The 18,585-nt window shown below is 45.1% G+C and overlaps 1 protein-coding gene across 2 annotated transcripts in view; it reads left to right on the forward strand.

The window, feature by feature from the left end:
• Nucleotides 1-18,585, forward strand: part of BEND4 (BEN domain containing 4) — a 209,763-nt gene that overhangs the window by 125,732 nt on the left and 65,446 nt on the right. The window lies entirely within an intron of this gene.

The raw sequence follows: 18,585 nt of genomic DNA on the forward strand, positions 1-18,585 counted from the left end.
CGGGTTTAATGCTGCTGTTTTATTGATTTGTTTTTTATTCCTCCATTAAATTGAGCAGCGCATTTTCCACTACTTAATGGTAATTTAGGAGCTGATGATAAAGCATCATCTGTACAGTATACTGTCACCCGTCATAAAGACGACACCTTCACCAGACACATCCCGGGCACCTGACATCTTAATAGAGGAAGAGAAGGGTTGCGGGTTATATTTAAATGATGTTCTCAGTCACTGGATCATTGACACTTTTGCTCCTACCAGCTAAAGTGCAAATTATAAATAACTGCTTTCTCAGAGGTGTTCATTATACCTCATTGGGTCTTGTTATGGAAAATGCAAATGTAATTTAAAAGTGTCAGCCCTTAGAATGAGCAATTACTTGTTCATTTCGGAGCATGTTTTATTGTCGGTGTAATGGTGTGCTTGTGTTCTCGGGGAATGACTTGACTACATTGCTTTGTGTGTCGCAATCAGGGCCGCTGCCAACATTGTGTTGTGAAGGAATGGTACATGTAATCAGGCATGCGAATAGATGAATAGTAGTGCCGTTCAATGCCGGGGTCTTCTGCGACGATGGGGAAGCACACATCACATTGCATAGGATTTAATGAAGCACATTGATTATATATACCCTATCGATCTGTCTATCTATTATCTATCGATCGATCGAATCTGTCTGTCCATCTATCTGGGTGTACATGATTGTATCATATTAATTTGTGGATTATATTGTGATATATACACTATATAAGTACCGTGAGTGTGATTTCAGCCCTTACAGAGCACATGGTATAGAGCATGCTACTATGTATTGATTTATGGATCAGTTTCATAGCTAAAGCAGTATATGAAGATTTATCAAAATGGCAAATGAAGAAATACTGTTTTTGTTGCCCAAAGCACCAACAATTTTGTCCATTTGTGTATGTATTTCATGAGAATGGTTCTAAATCTTATTTATTTCACCTGCTTATAAACCTATCTATGGTCATTAGACAATCATTGCTCCTGTAGCTGCTGTTAAATGCAGTTGCCAGCTGTACAACACAACCAGAATTTTCGTCATATGAAATGGTTTCAGTCTCAGTTGATAATCCGGTCCATACACCTGCACTCATCATGATCCGTAGATGTGTGGTGGGTGTTAAGAAGTGGTTTTCCAAATAATTTGGATTCCATCATCCTACAATGAGAAAGATTACTCACAAGAAAAACACATTCAAGACAGTTGATAAATCTTCCTGTGTGTGGAAATCACAGCAAATTCACCCTAAGGTCCCTTTGTGCAATGTTTGGAGAAACTGCAAAAAAACAACAACCAAGAGCTACGCCTCAGACACTAAAGGCCTCAGTTAGCATATTAGCATGTCGAATTCATGAAAGTACAGATAGAAAAAAAATTAACAAGTATGACCTTTTATTTCTAAGAAACATGGCAGTATTGCTAAAGTTTCCAAAGTTGCATCTAAATAAACCAGAATATTTCTTGGACTCTGAACTTTGACCCGGATAGACTGAAGTAGAGATGTTTGCCTTAATATGCATTAAAGGGGTTGGCCAACCTAAATTGATAAGTGCAGTCACTCTGTGTGACTGCAGACTTATGAATCCCCCCCGCGAGGTTTCAGGACTGGCGGATACGTATGCATACTCCCAACCAGGAGCCCATGTACTGCGCGTGGTCGCGCTCAGTTGTATTGATCGAGGCCACACCCACTATACAGTCGCATCACTAGATGGGGCGCGGCCTCACTGGATACAAGACCTCCACTGACCTCCACTGAACATATTATTGGCTTCAACAGCAGCTGGATGTAAACATTAAATGGAGAAGAACAGCACAACACCATTCAATGTGTGGTAGTTGCCGGAAAGAACTGAATATGAGTTTCCATTCTCTTTAATCTCTTGAACTGAGTTAGTATGCAGTGCCCAGCAGCGGCTGCTACACATTGAACACTGTTGAGCTGTTCCTTGTTGAAATCCCTTTCACCTCCATTGCTAATTCATTAATCTGTGCCAGGTGTCAGACTGCCACTGACCCAATAATGATGGACTATTCTTAGGATATGTAATCAATGTTACATCCCTTTAATATGGAGTTAGTTGCCCCTCTGCAGCTATCCCATGTTTCACTCTTCTGGAAAGTCTTTCTACAAAATTTAGCTGTCTCTTTGGGAATCTTTGTACCATGATCCAGAAGAACATTTGAGAGGTCAGACCCTGATGCTGGATGCATTGACGTGACTCACAATCTCTGTACTGGTTCAATGTGGTTGAGGTGCGTGCCGTGTGTGGCCAGTTATATTTTTCCACACCAAATTCATTCAACTATGCCATTATGGACCTTGCTGTGAGTACTGGGCACAGTCAATGGGGGAAGAAAAGGGTCTGCCCCAAACTGTTTCCACAAAACTGGAAGCTACAATTGCCCAAAAAGTCTTAGTATGCCAAAGCTATAAAATTTCCCTACGCTGAAACTATAGGACATTGGAAGACCCCTGTGAAAAACAGCCCATAGCATTATTCCTCCTCCACCAAACTTTACAGCTGGCACAGTGCAGTCTGGCAGGTAATGTTCTCTTGGCATTCACCAAACCCAGACTCAAATACCAGACAGAGAAGTGTGATCCAACTCTCCACGGAATGTTTCCACCGCTCCAGGGTCCAGTAGAAGTATACTGTATACGGCATCCAACGCTGGTCATTGTGATTAGTGATATAAGGCTTGCACGCTGCTGCTCGGCCATGGAAACCAATGCCACAAGCGTACGGCACACAATACTTGTGCTAATGTTAATGCCAGGGGAGGTTTCGGGTCTGCAGTTAGGGAATCAGAAGCATGCCCGGACTGATAATCTGCCCAAGCGGGCATTTTCCCGCTGGGCCGCGATGTCATGTAGGCGGGCGGCCACCGGCCCGTTTTTCCTGCCGCCAGCCCTTTAAAATTTGCGGGCACTGCAGTTTTCCAGGTACGCATGCGCAAGCATCAGTCGGTGCTTGAGACGCACATAGGGGTTAAGAACGCACTGACGTTGACACGTCAGAATGTTCTTTGTGGGCGGAGAGAGCGCGCTCTACTCTACCGTCTGCAGCAGTTGGTCGAGCGCTGCATCCTCAACCTATCAACCATTAGGGAATCCAGGGACACACTCCGGAGGTCCTACCCACGCGTGTATCAGTGACGGTCTCTGGGTGAGTGTAATAATAATCCCAGCCCAGAAACACGTTTATATTAAAATACATCAGCCCCCCAGCACCTGTAATACAGTGGGGCGCTGATGTATATACAGGTGCTGCTGGGCTGGGGCTGGCCTGGTGAAATTGGTGATGTACTGTATATACAGGTGCTGGGGTGAGTAATGTATATACAGTGTACATACATCACCAGCCCAGCACCTGTATACACATCACTAATTTCACCAGGCCAGCCCCAGCCCAGCAGCACCTATATATACATCAGCGCCCCACTGTATTACAGGTGTTGGGGGCTGATGTATTTTAATACAAACGAAGATATTTGTGCTTCCATTGTCACCTCCAGCTATGTGCCCCTCCGTGATCCCTGTGCCCTCCACCTATGTGCCCTCCTGTGATTTGTGTGCCCCCGGTGATCTATGTGCCTCCCCGGCGATGCCTGTCCCCCCCAGTGCTGTATATCTCCTTTTTTTGTTTCCTGCTCCACTCACCATCCGAGCCAGGGACCCGCTCCTGTGCACGCCCGACGATGGACGCACCTCAGCTGTTCATCCTCCCCACCATCTCAGGGACATGGGTGAGTCCCAATATGGAAACTTTGTTTTATGTATGTACAGCACTTTCAGTACCACCTGTATACAGTATATAGACTGCTGTATATACATTATATAGGTGATACTGGCTGCTAAGTCTGTGTATAATCACAGCATCACCTATATAAGGTATATACAGCAGTCTATGTACAGTATATAGGGGATACTGTGACTTATAAATACAATATATGGGTGATACTGCTGTAGATATGTTACATAGGTGATACTGCAACTGTACACCCCAGTCACAGTATCACCTATATAATGTATATACAGCACTCACCCATATGATGTATGCAATATAATATAGTATATAGTATAATGCTGTCTTAGTATAGTGTATAATGTAGAGTTGTGCATATATAGTATAGAATGTACAGATGTTTATGTAGTATGTTGCTGTGTATATAGTATATAGTGTGGAATCTACACTATATACACTGCCCCATCTCTATATACACAGCTCCACTCTATATTCCTTAACACAGTATATATTGTGGAGCTGTGTGTACTTCTCCTATCCTGTATGCATGGTGTAATTCTCAGTATCTTCTCTTATTATATGTGTGTATATATATATATATATATATATATATATATATATATATATAATCGCTCCAATAAGTTGTGAAAAAAGTGTCAGACTCTTTATTAGCCCATGTGGCAACGTTTCAGATCCATAACATAACCTTTCTCTGCTGTGGAACTGAAATGTTGCCACATGGGCTAATAAAGAGTCCGCCCCTCCCCGCTTGCTCAGGCCCCCGGCCCTTGCGATACTTACCTCTTCCCGCTCCTCCACTGCGGTGTCTTCTGACTGTGACTCTTCAGGTCAGAAGGTGCAGTGATGTCACGTCTGTGCGCCCTCCGCCTGAACAGTCACAGTGCAGAGAGCTGGAAGACACCAACGTTGAGGAGTCTGGAGCAGAGCAGCAGCCAGCTAGGAGAGGTGAGGATTTCAGGTTTTTTTTTAATATTTTGAGCAATATATGGCGCCCAACATATACTGGAGCATCATATGGGGCCTATCATATACTGGAGCATCATATGGGTCCCATCATATACTGGAGCATCATATGGGGCCTTTCATATACTGGAGCATCATATGGGGCCTTTCATATACTGGAGCATCATATGGGGCCTTTCATATACTGGAGCATCATATGGGGCCTTTCATATACTGGAGCATCATATGGGGCCCATCATATACTGGAGCATCATATGGGGCCCATCATATACTGGAGCATCATATGGGGCCCATCATACACTGGAGCATTATATGGAGCATCATATGAGGTCCATTATACTGAAGCATAATATGGGGCCCATTATATATAGAGCATTATATGGAGCCCGTTATATACTGTAGCATCATATGGGGCCCATCATGCACTGGAGCTTTATATGGAGCATCATATGGGGCCCATTATATACTGGAGCATCATATGGGGCCCATTATATATGGAACATCATATGGGGCATATTATATATGAAGTATCATATGGGGCCCATTATATATGGAGCATCACATGGAGACTCATGGGGCCCATTATATGTGGAGCATTATATGGGGCCCATTCTGTTTGGAGCAATATATAGGGCCCATCATATACTGTATGGAGCATTATATAGGGTCCATTCTGTTTGGAGTTTGGAGCAATATATGGGGCTCATCATATTCTGTATGGAGAATTATGTGGGGCCCATTCTGTATGGCGCAAGGTATGGGGCTCATTATACTGTATGGAGTATTATATGGGGCACATTATACTGTTTGGAGCATTATATTGGGTACATTATACTGTATGGAGCAATATATGGGGATCATTATACTGTATGGAGCACCATGTGGTACCCATAATACTGTATGGAGCATTAGATGGGGCTTATTATTCTGTATGGAGCAATATATGGGGCTCATTATTCTGTATGGAGCACTATATGGGGCTCTGTTCTAATCTGGTGGCCCAGGAGCAGCATGGACGAGCTCTGGAGTAGGTGGCCTCTATACTGACCGCAGACCCTGAATTTAACACCGCAACTATAAGTAGCCGTGGGATGTTCCTGTCACTCCCTCGACACCTCGTCACAGCCGGAGGACTAATTACCCCTAAAGAAAGAAACAGGAAAACTATCTTGCCTCAGAGAAAATCCCCAAAGGAAAGACAGCCCCCCACAAATATTGACTGTGAGAGGAGAGGGAAATTACAAACGCAGACTGAAAACAGAATTTAGCAAAGGAGGCCACGCTACCTAGAAAGAAAAGACAGGACAGAGTACTGTGCGGTCAGTATTAAAATACTACAAAAATCCACCAGAGAATACAAAAATCTCCACACCTAACTAAAGGCATGGAGGGTAACTCTGCGACTCCAGAGCTTCCAGCTTGGCTGAATAAATCCTTACACAGACAAAGCTGGACAAGAAAAAACATAGCAATTCACTGAACTATAAAGTCCACCGCATGTGGACTGCAAAAACAAAGCCAGGGCTTATCTTTGATGATTTGGACAATCCAGCAGGAGAAACCAAGCAGAAATGTGAATCCTCCAGAAAAACAATGGACAACTGGCACTCACTAAAGGGTGAAGCTAGACTAAATAGCCCCGTCCAAAGTGGAAGCACCTGATGACTGCTGTGAAGGACAAACAGCAGCACTACCACTTATAACCACCGGAGGGAGCCCAAGAGCAGAACCCACAACAGAATTCACAACAGTACCCCCCCCCTTGAGGAGGGGTCACCGAACCCTCACCAGAGCCCCCAGGCCGATCCGGATGAGCCAAATGGAAGGTACAAACCAAATCGTCAGCATGAACATCGGAGGCAACAACCCAAGAATTATCCTCCTGGCCATAACCCTTCCATTTGACAAGATACTGAAGCCTCCGTCTTGAAAAACGAGAATCCAAGATCTTCTCCACAACATACTCCAACTCCCCATCAATCAACACCGGGGCAGGAGGATCAACAGAGGGAACCACGGGCACCACATATTTCCGCAACAAAGATCTATGAAAAACATTATGGATGGAAAAAGAGGCTGGAAGGGCCAAACGAAAAGACACTGGATTGATAATCTCAGAAATCCTATAAGGACCAATAAACCGAGGCTTGAACTTCGGGGAAGAAACCTTCATAGGAACATGACGAGAAGACAACCAGACCAAATCCCCAACCCGAAGCCGGGAACCCACACGCCGACGTCAGTTGGCAAAACGCTGAGCCTCCTCCTGAGACAACACCAAGTTGTCCACAACATGAGCCCAAATCTGCTGCAACCTGTCAACCACAGAGTCCACCCCAGGACAATCAGAAGACTCAACCTGCCCTGAAGAAAAACGAGGATGAAACCCAGAATTACAAAAGAATGGTGAAACCAAGGTAGCCGAACTAGCCCGATTATTAAGGGCAAACTCGGCCAATGGCAAGAAAGCCACCCAATCATCCTGATCGGCAGACACAAAGCATCTCAAATAAGTTTCCAAAGTCTGGTTAGTTCGCTCGGTTTGGCCGTTTGTCTGAGGATGAAATGCGGAAGAAAAAGACAAATCAATGCCCAGCTTAGCACAAAAGGACCGCCAAAACCTAGAAACAAACTGGGAACCTCTATCGGACACAATATTCTCCGGAATGCCATGCAAACGAACCACATGCTGAAAAAACAACGGAACCAACTCAGAAGAGGAAGGCAATTTAGGCAAAGGTACCAAATGAACCATCTTAGAAAACCGGTCACAGACCACCCAGATAACAGAAATCCTCTGGGAAACAGGAAGATCCGAAATAAAATCCATAGAAATATGCGTCCAAGGCCTCTCAGGGACCGGCAAAGGCAAAAGCAACCCACTGGCGCGGGAGCAGCAAGGTTTGGCCCGCGCACAAGTCCCACAGGACTGCACAAAAGAACGCACATCCCGTGACAAAGAAGGCCACCAAAAGGACCTACTAACCAAATCTCTGGTACCAAAAATCCCAGGATGGCCAGCCAACACAGAACAGTGAACCTCAGAAATCACTTTACTAGTCCATCTGTCAGGAACAAACAGTTTCCCCGCTGGACAGCGATCAGGTTTATCAGCCTGAAACTCCTGAAGAACCCGTCGCAAATCAGGGGAGATGGCAGAAAGAATCACCCCCTCCTTCAGAATACCAACCGGCTCAAGAATCCCAGGGGAATCAGGCAAAAAACTCCTAGAGAGGGCATCAGCCTTAACATTCTTAGAACCCGGAAGATACGAGACAACAAAATCAAAACGGGAGAAAAACAGGGACCATCGGGCCTGTCTAGGATTCAGCCGTTTGGCAGACTCGAGGTAAATCAGATTCTTATGATCGGTCAAGACCACAATACGGTGCTTTGCCCCCTCAAGCCAATGTTGCCACTCCTCAAATGCCCACTTCATAGCCAACAACTCACGATTGCCGACATCATAATTGCGCTCTGCAGGCGAAAACTTTCGAGAAAAGAAGGCACACGGTTTCATCAAGGAACCATCAGAATTCCTCTGAGACAAAACGGCCCCTGCCCCAATCTCAGAAGCGTCAACCTCAACCTGAAAAGGAAGAGAAACATCCGGCTGACGCAACACAGGGGCAGAAGTAAATCGGCGCTTAAGCTCCTGAAAGGCAGAAACAGCCTCAGAGGACCAATTAGCTACATCAGCGCCATTCCTCGTCAAATCGGTCAGGGGTTTAACCACACTGGAGAAGTTGGCAATGAAACGGCGATAAAAATTAGCAAAGCCCAAAAATTTCTGAAGGCTCTTCACGGATGTGGGCTGGATCCAATCATGAATGGCCTGAACCTTAACCGGATCCATTTCTATAGATGATAGAGAAAAAATGAAGCCCAAAAAAGAAACCTTCTGTACTCCAAAGAGGCACTTAGACCCCTTCACAAACAAGGCATTATCACGAAGGACCTGAAATACCATCCTGACTTGTTTCACATGAGACTCCCAATCATCTGAAAAAATCAAAATATCATCCAAATATACAATCATGAATCTATCAAGATAATTCCGAAAAATATCATGCATGAAGGACTGAAACACAGATGGGGCATTAGAGAGTCCGAATGGCATCTCAAGATATTCAAAATGGCCCTCGGGCGTATTAAACGCAGCTTTCCATTCGTCACCCTGCTTAATACGAACAAGATTATATGCCCCTCGAAGGTCAATCTTAGTAAACCAACTAGCCCCCTTAATCCTGGCAAACAAATCACAAAGCAAAGGCAAAGGGTATTGGAATTTGACCGTGATCTTATTCAAGAGGCGATAATCAATACAGGGTCTCAAGGAGCCATCCTTCATGGCAACAAAAAAAAAACCTGCTCCCAATGGAGAAGAAGATGGCCGAATATGCCCCTTCTCCAAAGACTCCTTTACATAGCTCCGCATGGCGGCATGTTCAGGCACAGACAGGTTGAAAAGTCGGCCCTTAGGAAACTTAGAGCCTGGAATCAAGTCAATAGCACAATCACAGTCCCTATGCGGTGGAAGGGAACTGGACTTGGGCTCATCGGAAACATCCTGGAAATCTGACAGAAACTCAGGAATTTCAGAAGAGGGGGAGGAGGAAATTGACATCAGAGGAACGTCATCATGAACCCCCTGACAATCCCAACTAGTCACAGACATAGATTTCCAATCCAACACCCGATTATGTACCTGTAACCATGGAAACCCCAGCACAATAGCATCATGCAAATTATGCAACACCAGGAAACGACAATCTTCCTGATGGGCTGGCTCCATGCACATGGTTAACTGTGTCCAAAACTGAGGTTTATTTTTAGCCAATGGTGTAGCATCAATACCCCTCAAAGGAATAGGACTCCGCAAAGGCTGTAAGGGAAAACCACAACGTCTGGCAAATTCTAAGTCCATCAAATTTAAAGCGGCGCCTGAATCCACAAATGCCATGACAGAGAATGACGATAATGAGCAGATCAGGGTCACAGATAACAGAAATTTAGGTTGTACAGTACTGATGGTAACGGAATTAGCGATTATCTTGGCACGCTTAGGGCAATCAGAAATAACATGAGCAGAATCGCCGCAGTAAAAGCACAACCTATTCTGATGTCTGAATCCTTGGCGTTCAGCTCTAGACACAATCCTATCACACTGCATTGGCTCAGAACTCCGCTCGGAAGACAATGCCATAGTGTGCACAACTCTGCGCTCACGCAAGCGCCGATCAATCTGAATGGCCAGAGACATAGAATCACTCAGACCAGCAGGCGTGGGGAACCCCACCATAACATCTTTAACAGATTCAGAAAGACCCTTTCTGAAAATTGCCGCCAAAGCATCCTCATTCCACTTAGTAAGCACAGACCATTTTCTAAATTTCTGGCAATATGATTCTGCCGCTTCTTGACCCTGACACAGGGCCAACAAGGTTTTCTCAGCATGATCCACAGAATTAGGTTCATCATACAATAACCCAAGCGCCTGAAAAAAGGTGTCTACATTAAGCAAGGCCGGATTCCCAGGTTCCAGGGCAAATGCCCAATCATGAGGGTCGCCACGCAACAGAGAAATGACAATTTTTACCTGCTGGATGGGATCACCAGAGGAACGGGGCTTCAGAGCAAAAAACAGTTTACAGTTATTTTTAAAGCTCAAAAATTTGGACCTGTCCCCAAAAAACAGATCGGGGGTAGGAATTCTAGGCTCTAAAACAGGAGTCTGCACGATATAATCAGAAATACCCTGTACTCTAGCAGCAAGTTGATCCACCTGAGAAGCAAGTCCCTGAACATCCATGTCAGCGCCTAACTCTTGAGCCACCCAGAGGTGAAGAGGGAAAAAAAAAACACAACAGACTACAGAAAAAAAATGGCTCAGCACTTTCTTTCCCTTCTCTTGAGATGCGGTTAACTCATTGTTGGCCAGTTGTACTGTTCTAATCTGGTGGCCCAGGAGCAGCATGGACGAGCTCTGGAGTAGGTGGCCTCTATACTGACCGCAGACCCTGAACTTAACACCGCAACTATAAGTAGCCGTGGGATGTTCCTGTCACTCCCTCGACACAGCCGGAGGACTAATTACCCCTAAAGAAAGAAACAGGAAAACTATCTTGCCTCAGAGAAAATCCCCAAAGGAAAGACAGCCCCCCACAAATATTGACTGTGAGAGGAGAGGGAAATTACAAACGCAGACTGAAAACAGAATTTAGCAAAGGAGGCCACGCTACCTAGAAAGAAAAGACAGGACAGAGTACTGTGCGGTCAGTATTAAAATACTACAAAAATCCACCAGAGAATACAAAAATCTCCACACCTAACTAAAGGCATGGAGGGTAACTCTGCGACTCCAGAGCTTCCAGCTTGGCTGAATAAATCCTTACACAGACAAAGCTGGACAAGAAAAAACATAGCAATTCACTGAACTATAAAGTCCACCGCATGTGGACTGCAAAAACAAAGCCAGGGCTTATCTTTGATGATTTGGACAATCCAGCAGGAGAAACCAAGCAGAGATGTGAATCCTCCAGAAAAACAATGGACAACTGGCACTCACTAAAGGGTGAAGCTAGACTAAATAGCCCCGTCCAAAGTGGAAGCACCTGATGACTGCTGTGAAGGACAAACAGCAGCACTACCACTTATAACCACCGGAGGGAGCCCAAGAGCAGAACCCACAACAGAATTCACAACAGGGCTCATTCTGTATAGAGCAATATATGGGGCTCATTGTACTGTATGGAGCAATATATGGGGCATGTTATTCTGTATGGAGTGCTACATGGTGCCCAAAATACTGTATGGAGGACTATGTGGTGCCCATAATACTGTATGGAGCAATATGTGGCTTATTATTCTTATTATTCTGTATGGAGCAATATATGGGGCTCATTATTCTGTATGGAGCAATATATGGGGCTCATTATACTGCATGGAGCATTAAGGGGTACCCATAATACTGTATGAAGCATTATGTAGGGCTTATTATTCTGTATGTAGCAATATGTGGGGCTCATTATTCTGTATGGAGCAATATATGGGGCTCATTATACTGTATGGAGCAATATATGGGGCATGTTATTTTGTACGGAGCACTATGTGGTGCCCACAATACTGTATGGAGGACTATGTGGTGCCCATAATACTGTATGGAGCAATATATATGGCTTATTATTCTGTATGGAGCAATATATGGGGCTCATTATTCTGTATGGATCAATATATGGGGCTCATTATACTGCATGGAGCATTAAGGGGTACCCATAATACTGTATGAAGCATTATGTAGGGCTTATTATTCTGTATGGAGCAATATGTGGGGCTCATTATTCTGTATGGAGCAATATATGGGGCTCATTATACTGTATGGAGCAATATATGGGGCATGTTATTTTGTATGAAGCACTATGTGGTGCCCACAATACTGTATGGAGGACTATGTGGTGCCCATAATACTGTATGGAGCAATATATATGGCTTATTATTCTGTATGGAGCAATATATGGAGCTCTGTCATGAATCCCAATGGCTAGGGATAGCACAGGACAAGCAAGGTACAAATATATAACGGACGAGCTCTAGGGTGATGGAACCTGGGCTGACCGCTGCCCTACGCCTGACAAACGCAACTAGAGATAGCCAGGGAGCGTGCCTACGTTGGTTCTAGACACCACGCACCAGCCTAAGAGCTAACTAGTACTGCAGAGAAAATAAAGACCTCACTTGCCTCCAGAGGAACGAACCCCAAAAGGTATAGTTGCCCCCCACATGTATTGACGGTGAAATGAGAGGAAGGCACACACATAGAGATGATATATATAGGTTTAGCAAATAGAGGCCCGCTGTAAACTAGAAAGCAGAACGATACAAAAGGGGGCTGAGCGGTCAGCAAAAAACCCTAATCAAAAAACCATCCTGAGATTACAAGAACCCATGTGCCAACTCATGGCACATGGGGAGAACCTCAGTCCACTAGAGCTACCAGCTAGCATAGAGACATAATAAGCAAGCTGGACAAAAAACCAAACAACTGAAAATCAGCACTTAGCTTATCCTGAAAGATCTGGGAGCAGGTAGGCAGGAACAAAACAGAGCACATCTGAATACATTGATAGCCGGCAAGGAAATGACAGAAAGGCCAGGTAAAATAGGAAACACCCAGCCTCTGATGGACAGGTGGAAACCAAAGGCCGCAACCCACCAAAGTCACCCAGTACCAGCAGTAACCACCAGAGGGAGCCCACAAACAGAATCCACAACAGTACCCCCCCTTGAGGAGGGGTCACCGAACCCTCACGAGAACCCCCAGGGCGATCAGGGTGAGCTCTATGGAAGGCGCGGACCAAATCAGTCGCATGAACATCGGAGGCGACCACCCAGGAATTATCCTCCTGACCATAACCCTTCCACTTAACCAAATACTGGAGTTTGCGTCTGGAAACACGAGAATCCAAGATCTTCTCAACAACATACTCCAATTCTCCCTCCACCAGCACCGGAGCAGGAGTCTCAACCGAAGGAACAACGGGCACCTCATACCTCCGCAACAACGACCGATGGATCACATTATGAATAGCAAACGATGCAGGGAGATCCAAACGAAAAGATACAGGGTTAAGAATCTCCGAGATCCTATAAGGACCGATGAACCGAGGCTTGAACTTAGGAGAAGAGACCTTCATAGGGACAAAACGAGAAGACAACCACACCAAATCCCCAACAAGAAGTCGGGGACCCACGCGGCGACGGCGATTAGCAAACTGCTGAGTCTTCTCCTGAGATAACTTCAAATTGTCCACCACCTGATTCCAAATTTGATGTAGCCTGCCCACCACCACGTCCACTCCAGGACAATCCGAAGACTCCACCTGACCAGAGGAAAAACGAGGATGAAACCCCGAATTACAAAAAAAAGGAGAGACCAACGTGGCAGAACTAGCCCGATTATTAAGAGCAAATTCGGCCAGTGGCAAAAAAGCAACCCAGTCATCTTGGTCAGCAGAAACAAAACACCTCAAATAAGTTTCCAAGGTCTGATTAGTTCGCTCCGTCTGGCCATTCGTCTGAGGATGGAATGCAGATGAGAAAGACAAATCAATGCCCATCTTGGCACAAAATGTCCGCCAAAATCTAGACACAAACTGGGATCCCCTGTCAGAAACGATATTCTCCGGAATCCCATGCAAACGAACCACGTTCTGAAAAAATAAAGGGACCAACTCAGAGGAGGAAGGCAACTTAGGCAAGGGCACCAAATGAACCATCTTAGAAAAGCGGTCACACACAACCCAGATAACGGACATTTTCTGTGAAACCGGGAGATCAGAAATAAAATCCATGGAAATGTGCGTCCAAGGCCTCTTCGGGATGGGCAAGGATAACAACAACCCACTGGCCCGAGAACAGCAAGGCTTAGCTCGAGCACACACTTCACAAGACTGCACAAAGGTACGCACATCCCTAGACAAGGAAGGCCACCAAAAAGACCTGGCCACCAAGTCTCTAGTACCAAATATTCCAGGATGACCAGCCAACACAGAAGAATGGACCTCGGAGATGACTCTACTGGTCCAATCATCCGGAACAAACAGTCTTTCTGGTGGACAACGATCCGGTTTATCCACCTGAAACTCCTGCAATGCACGTCGCAAGTCTGGGGATACGGCGGACAATATTACCCCATCCCTAAGGATACCAGTGGGCCCAGAATCTCCAGGAGAGTCAGGCACAAAACTCCTGGAAAGAGCATCTGCCTTCACATTCTTTGAACCTGGCAGGTATGAAACCACGAAATTGAAACGAGAAAAAAACAACGACCAACGAGCCTGTCTAGGATTCAAACGCCTGGCAGACTCAAGGTAAATGAGATTCTTGTGATCAGTCAAGACCACCACACGATGTTTAGCACCCTCAAGCCAATGACGCCACTCCTCAAATGCCCACTTCATGGCCAAAAGCTCCCGATTACCCACATCATAATTGCGCTCGGCGGGCGAGAATTTTCTAGAGAAGAATGCACATGGCTTCATCACCGAGCCATCAGAACTTCTCTGTGACAAAACCGCCCCCGCTCCAATCTCGGAAGCATCAACCTCAACCTGAAAAGGAAGTGAAACATCTGGTTGACACAACACAGGAGCAGAAGAAAACCGGCGCTTAAATTCCTGAAAGGCCCCCACAGCCGCAGGAGACCAATTAGCAACATCAGCACCCTTTTTAGTCAAATCAGTCAAAGGTTTAACAATACTGGAAAAATTTGCAATGAACCGACGATAAAAATTAGCAAACCCCAAGAACTTCTGTAGGCTCTTAACAGATGTAGGTTGTGTCCAGTCACAAATTGCCTGAACCTTGACGGGATCCATCTCAATAGTAGAAGGAGAAAAAATGTACCCCAAAAAAGAAATCTTCTGGACTCCAAAGAGACACTTTGAGCCCTTCACAAACAGAGAATTGGCCCGCAGAACCTGAAACACCTTCCTGACCTGTAGAACATGAGACTCCCAGTCATCAGAAAACACCAAAATATCATCCAAATACACAATCATAAACTTATCCAGATATTCACGGAAAATATTGTGCATAAAGGACTGAAAGACTGACGGAGCATTGGAGAGTCCAAAAGGCATTACCAAATACTCAAAATGGCCCTCAGGCGTATTAAATGCGGTTTTCCACTCATCACCTTGTTTTATCCGCACCAGATTATACGCACCGCGAAGATCTATCTTAGTGAACCACCTAGCCCCCTTAATGCGAGCAAACAAGTCAGTCAATAATGGCAATGGATACTGATATTTGACTATAATCTTATTCAGAAGGCGATAATCTATACAAGGCCTCAGGGAACCATCTTTTTTTGCCACGAAAAAAAAACCTGCTCCCAGAGGGGACGAAGATGGACGAATATGTCCCTTTTCCAAGGACTCCTTAATATAATTCCGCATAGCAGTATGCTCTGGCAGTGACAGATTAAATAAACGACCCTTAGGGAACTTACTGCCAGGAATCAATTCTATAGCACAGTCACAATCTCTATGAGGAGGGAGCGAATTGAGCTTAGGCTCCTCAAAAACATCCCTATAGTCAGACAAAAACTCAGGGATCTCAGAAGGAGTAGATGAAGCGATTGAAATCGGAGGTGCATGATCATGAACCCCCTGACATCCCCAGCTTAACACAGACATTGTTTTCCAGTCCAGGACAGGATTATGAGTTTGTAACCATGGCAGCCCCAGCACTAGTACATCATGTAAATTATACAGTACAAGGAAGCGAATCACCTCCTGATGAACGGGAGTCATGCGCATGGTCACTTGTGTCCAATACTGCGGTTTATTCATAGCCAATGGTGTAGAGTCAATTCCCTTCAGAGGAATAGGAACTTCCAGAGGCTCCAGACTAAAACCGCAGCGTTTAGCAAATGACCAATCCATAAGACTCAGGGCAGCGCCCGAATCCACATAGGCATCAACGGAAATGGAAGACAGTGAAAAAATCAGAGTCACAGACAAAATGAACTTAGGCTGCAGAGTACCAATGGCAAAAGATTTATCAAGCTTTTTTGTGCGTTTAGAGCATGCTGATATAACATGAGCTGAATCACCACAATAAAAACACGATCCATTTTTCCGCCTATAATTTTGCCGTTCACTTCTGGACTGAATTCTATCACATTGCATAGTCTCAGGTGCCTGTTCAGAAGACACCGCCAACTGGTGCACGGGTTTGCGCTCCCGCAAACGCCGATCAATCTGTATGGCCATAGCCATAGACTCATTCAGACCTGTAGGCGTAGGGAACCCCACCATAATATCCTTAATGGCCTCAGAAAGACCATTTCTGAAGTTTGCAGCCAGGGCGCACTCATTCCACTGAGTAAGCACCGACCATTTCCGAAATTTTTGACAATATATTTCCGCTTCATCATGCCCCTGAGAGAGGGCTAACAAAGCCTTTTCAGCCTGAATCTCCAGGTTGGGTTCCTCATAGAGCAATCCCAATGCCAGAAAAAACGCATCCACACTGAGCAATGCAGGATCCCCTGGTGCCAATGCAAATGCCCAATTCTGAGGGTCGCCCCGCAGGAAAGATATTACAATCCTGACGTGTTGAGCAGGGTCTCCAGAGGAGCGAGATTTTAAAGAAAGAAACAATTTACAATTGTTCCTGAAATTCAGGAAGGTAGATCTATCTCCAGAGAAGAACTCTGGAATAGGAATTCTAGGTTCAGACATGGGAGTGTGAACAACAAAATCCTGTATGTTTTGAACTTTTGCCGCGAGATTACTCAGGCTGGAAGCCAAACTCTGGACATCCATGTTAAACAGCTAAGATCAGAGCCATTCAAGGGTTAAGAGGAGGTAAGAAGCAGCTAGCCAGCAATTAAGGGCTAGGCAGCAAATCTCTGAAGGAAAAAAAAAAAAAATCCCTTAAACACTTCTTATTCTCCTGCTTCAGCCCAAACAATTAACACTTTGTTGGCCGGCTATACTGTCATGAATCCCAATGGCTAGGGATAGCACAGGACAAGCAAGGTACAAATATATAACGGACGAGCTCTAGGGTGATGGAACCTGGGCTGACCGCTGCCCTACGCCTGACAAACGCAACTAGAGATAGCCAGGGAGCGTGCCTACGTTGGTTCTAGACGCCACGCACCAGCCTAAGAGCTAACTAGTACTGCAGAGAAAATAAAGACCTCACTTGCCTCCAGAGGAACGAACCCCAAAAGGTATAGTTGCCCCCCACATGTATTGACGGTGAAATGAGAGGAAGGCACACACATAGAGATGATATATATAGGTTTAGCAAATAGAGGCCCGCTGTAAACTAGAAAGCAGAACGATACAAAAGGGGGCTGAGCGGTCAGCAAAAAACCCTAATCAAAAAACCATCCTGAGATTACAAGAACCCATGTGCCAACTCATGGCACATGGGGAGAACCTCAGTCCACTAGAGCTACCAGCTAGCATAGAGACATAATAAGCAAGCTGGACAAAAAACCAAACAACTGAAAATCAGCACTTAGCTTATCCTGAAAGATCTGGGAGCAGGTAGGCAGGAACAAAACAGAGCACATCTGAATACATTGATAGCCGGCAAGGAAATGACAGAAAGGCCAGGTAAAATAGGAAACACCCAGCCTCTGATGGACAGGTGGAAACCAAAGGCCGCAACCCACCAAAGTCACCCAGTACCAGCAGTAACCACCAGAGGGAGCCCACAAACAGAATCCACAACAGGGCTCATTATTCTGTATGGAGCAATATATGGGGCTCATTATACTGTATGGAGCAATATATGGGGCTCATTATTCTGTATGGAGCATTATATGGGGCCCATTCTGTATGGAGTAATATATAAGGCTTATTATTCTGTATGAAGCGCAATGTGGTGCCCACAATACAGTATGGAGCAATATATGGGGCTCATTCTGTATGGAGCATTATATAGGGCCCATTCTGTATGGAGTAATATATAAGGCTTATTATTCTGTATGGAGCATTATACGGGGCTCATTATTCTGTATGGAGGACTATGTGGTGCCCATGATACTGTATAGAGGACTATATGGAGCCCATAATACTGTACGGAGGACAATGTGGTACACATAATACTGTATGGCGCACTATGTGGTGCCCATAATACTGTATGGAGGATTATACTGTCTAATTTATGACCTATTGTAGATTGTACAATAGATATCATTCATATAATGTAACAAGTGGAATCTTTGGCATTGTACTATACCTATATTTCTCTGCTGTATCTGTGCATTATGAATTGTGGTATGTGTAAAAGGGGCCAACTGTG

The sequence above is a fragment of the Ranitomeya variabilis genome, chromosome 1 (genome assembly GCF_051348905.1).
Source record: "Ranitomeya variabilis isolate aRanVar5 chromosome 1, aRanVar5.hap1, whole genome shotgun sequence".
Lineage (NCBI taxonomy): Eukaryota > Metazoa > Chordata > Amphibia > Anura > Dendrobatidae > Ranitomeya > Ranitomeya variabilis.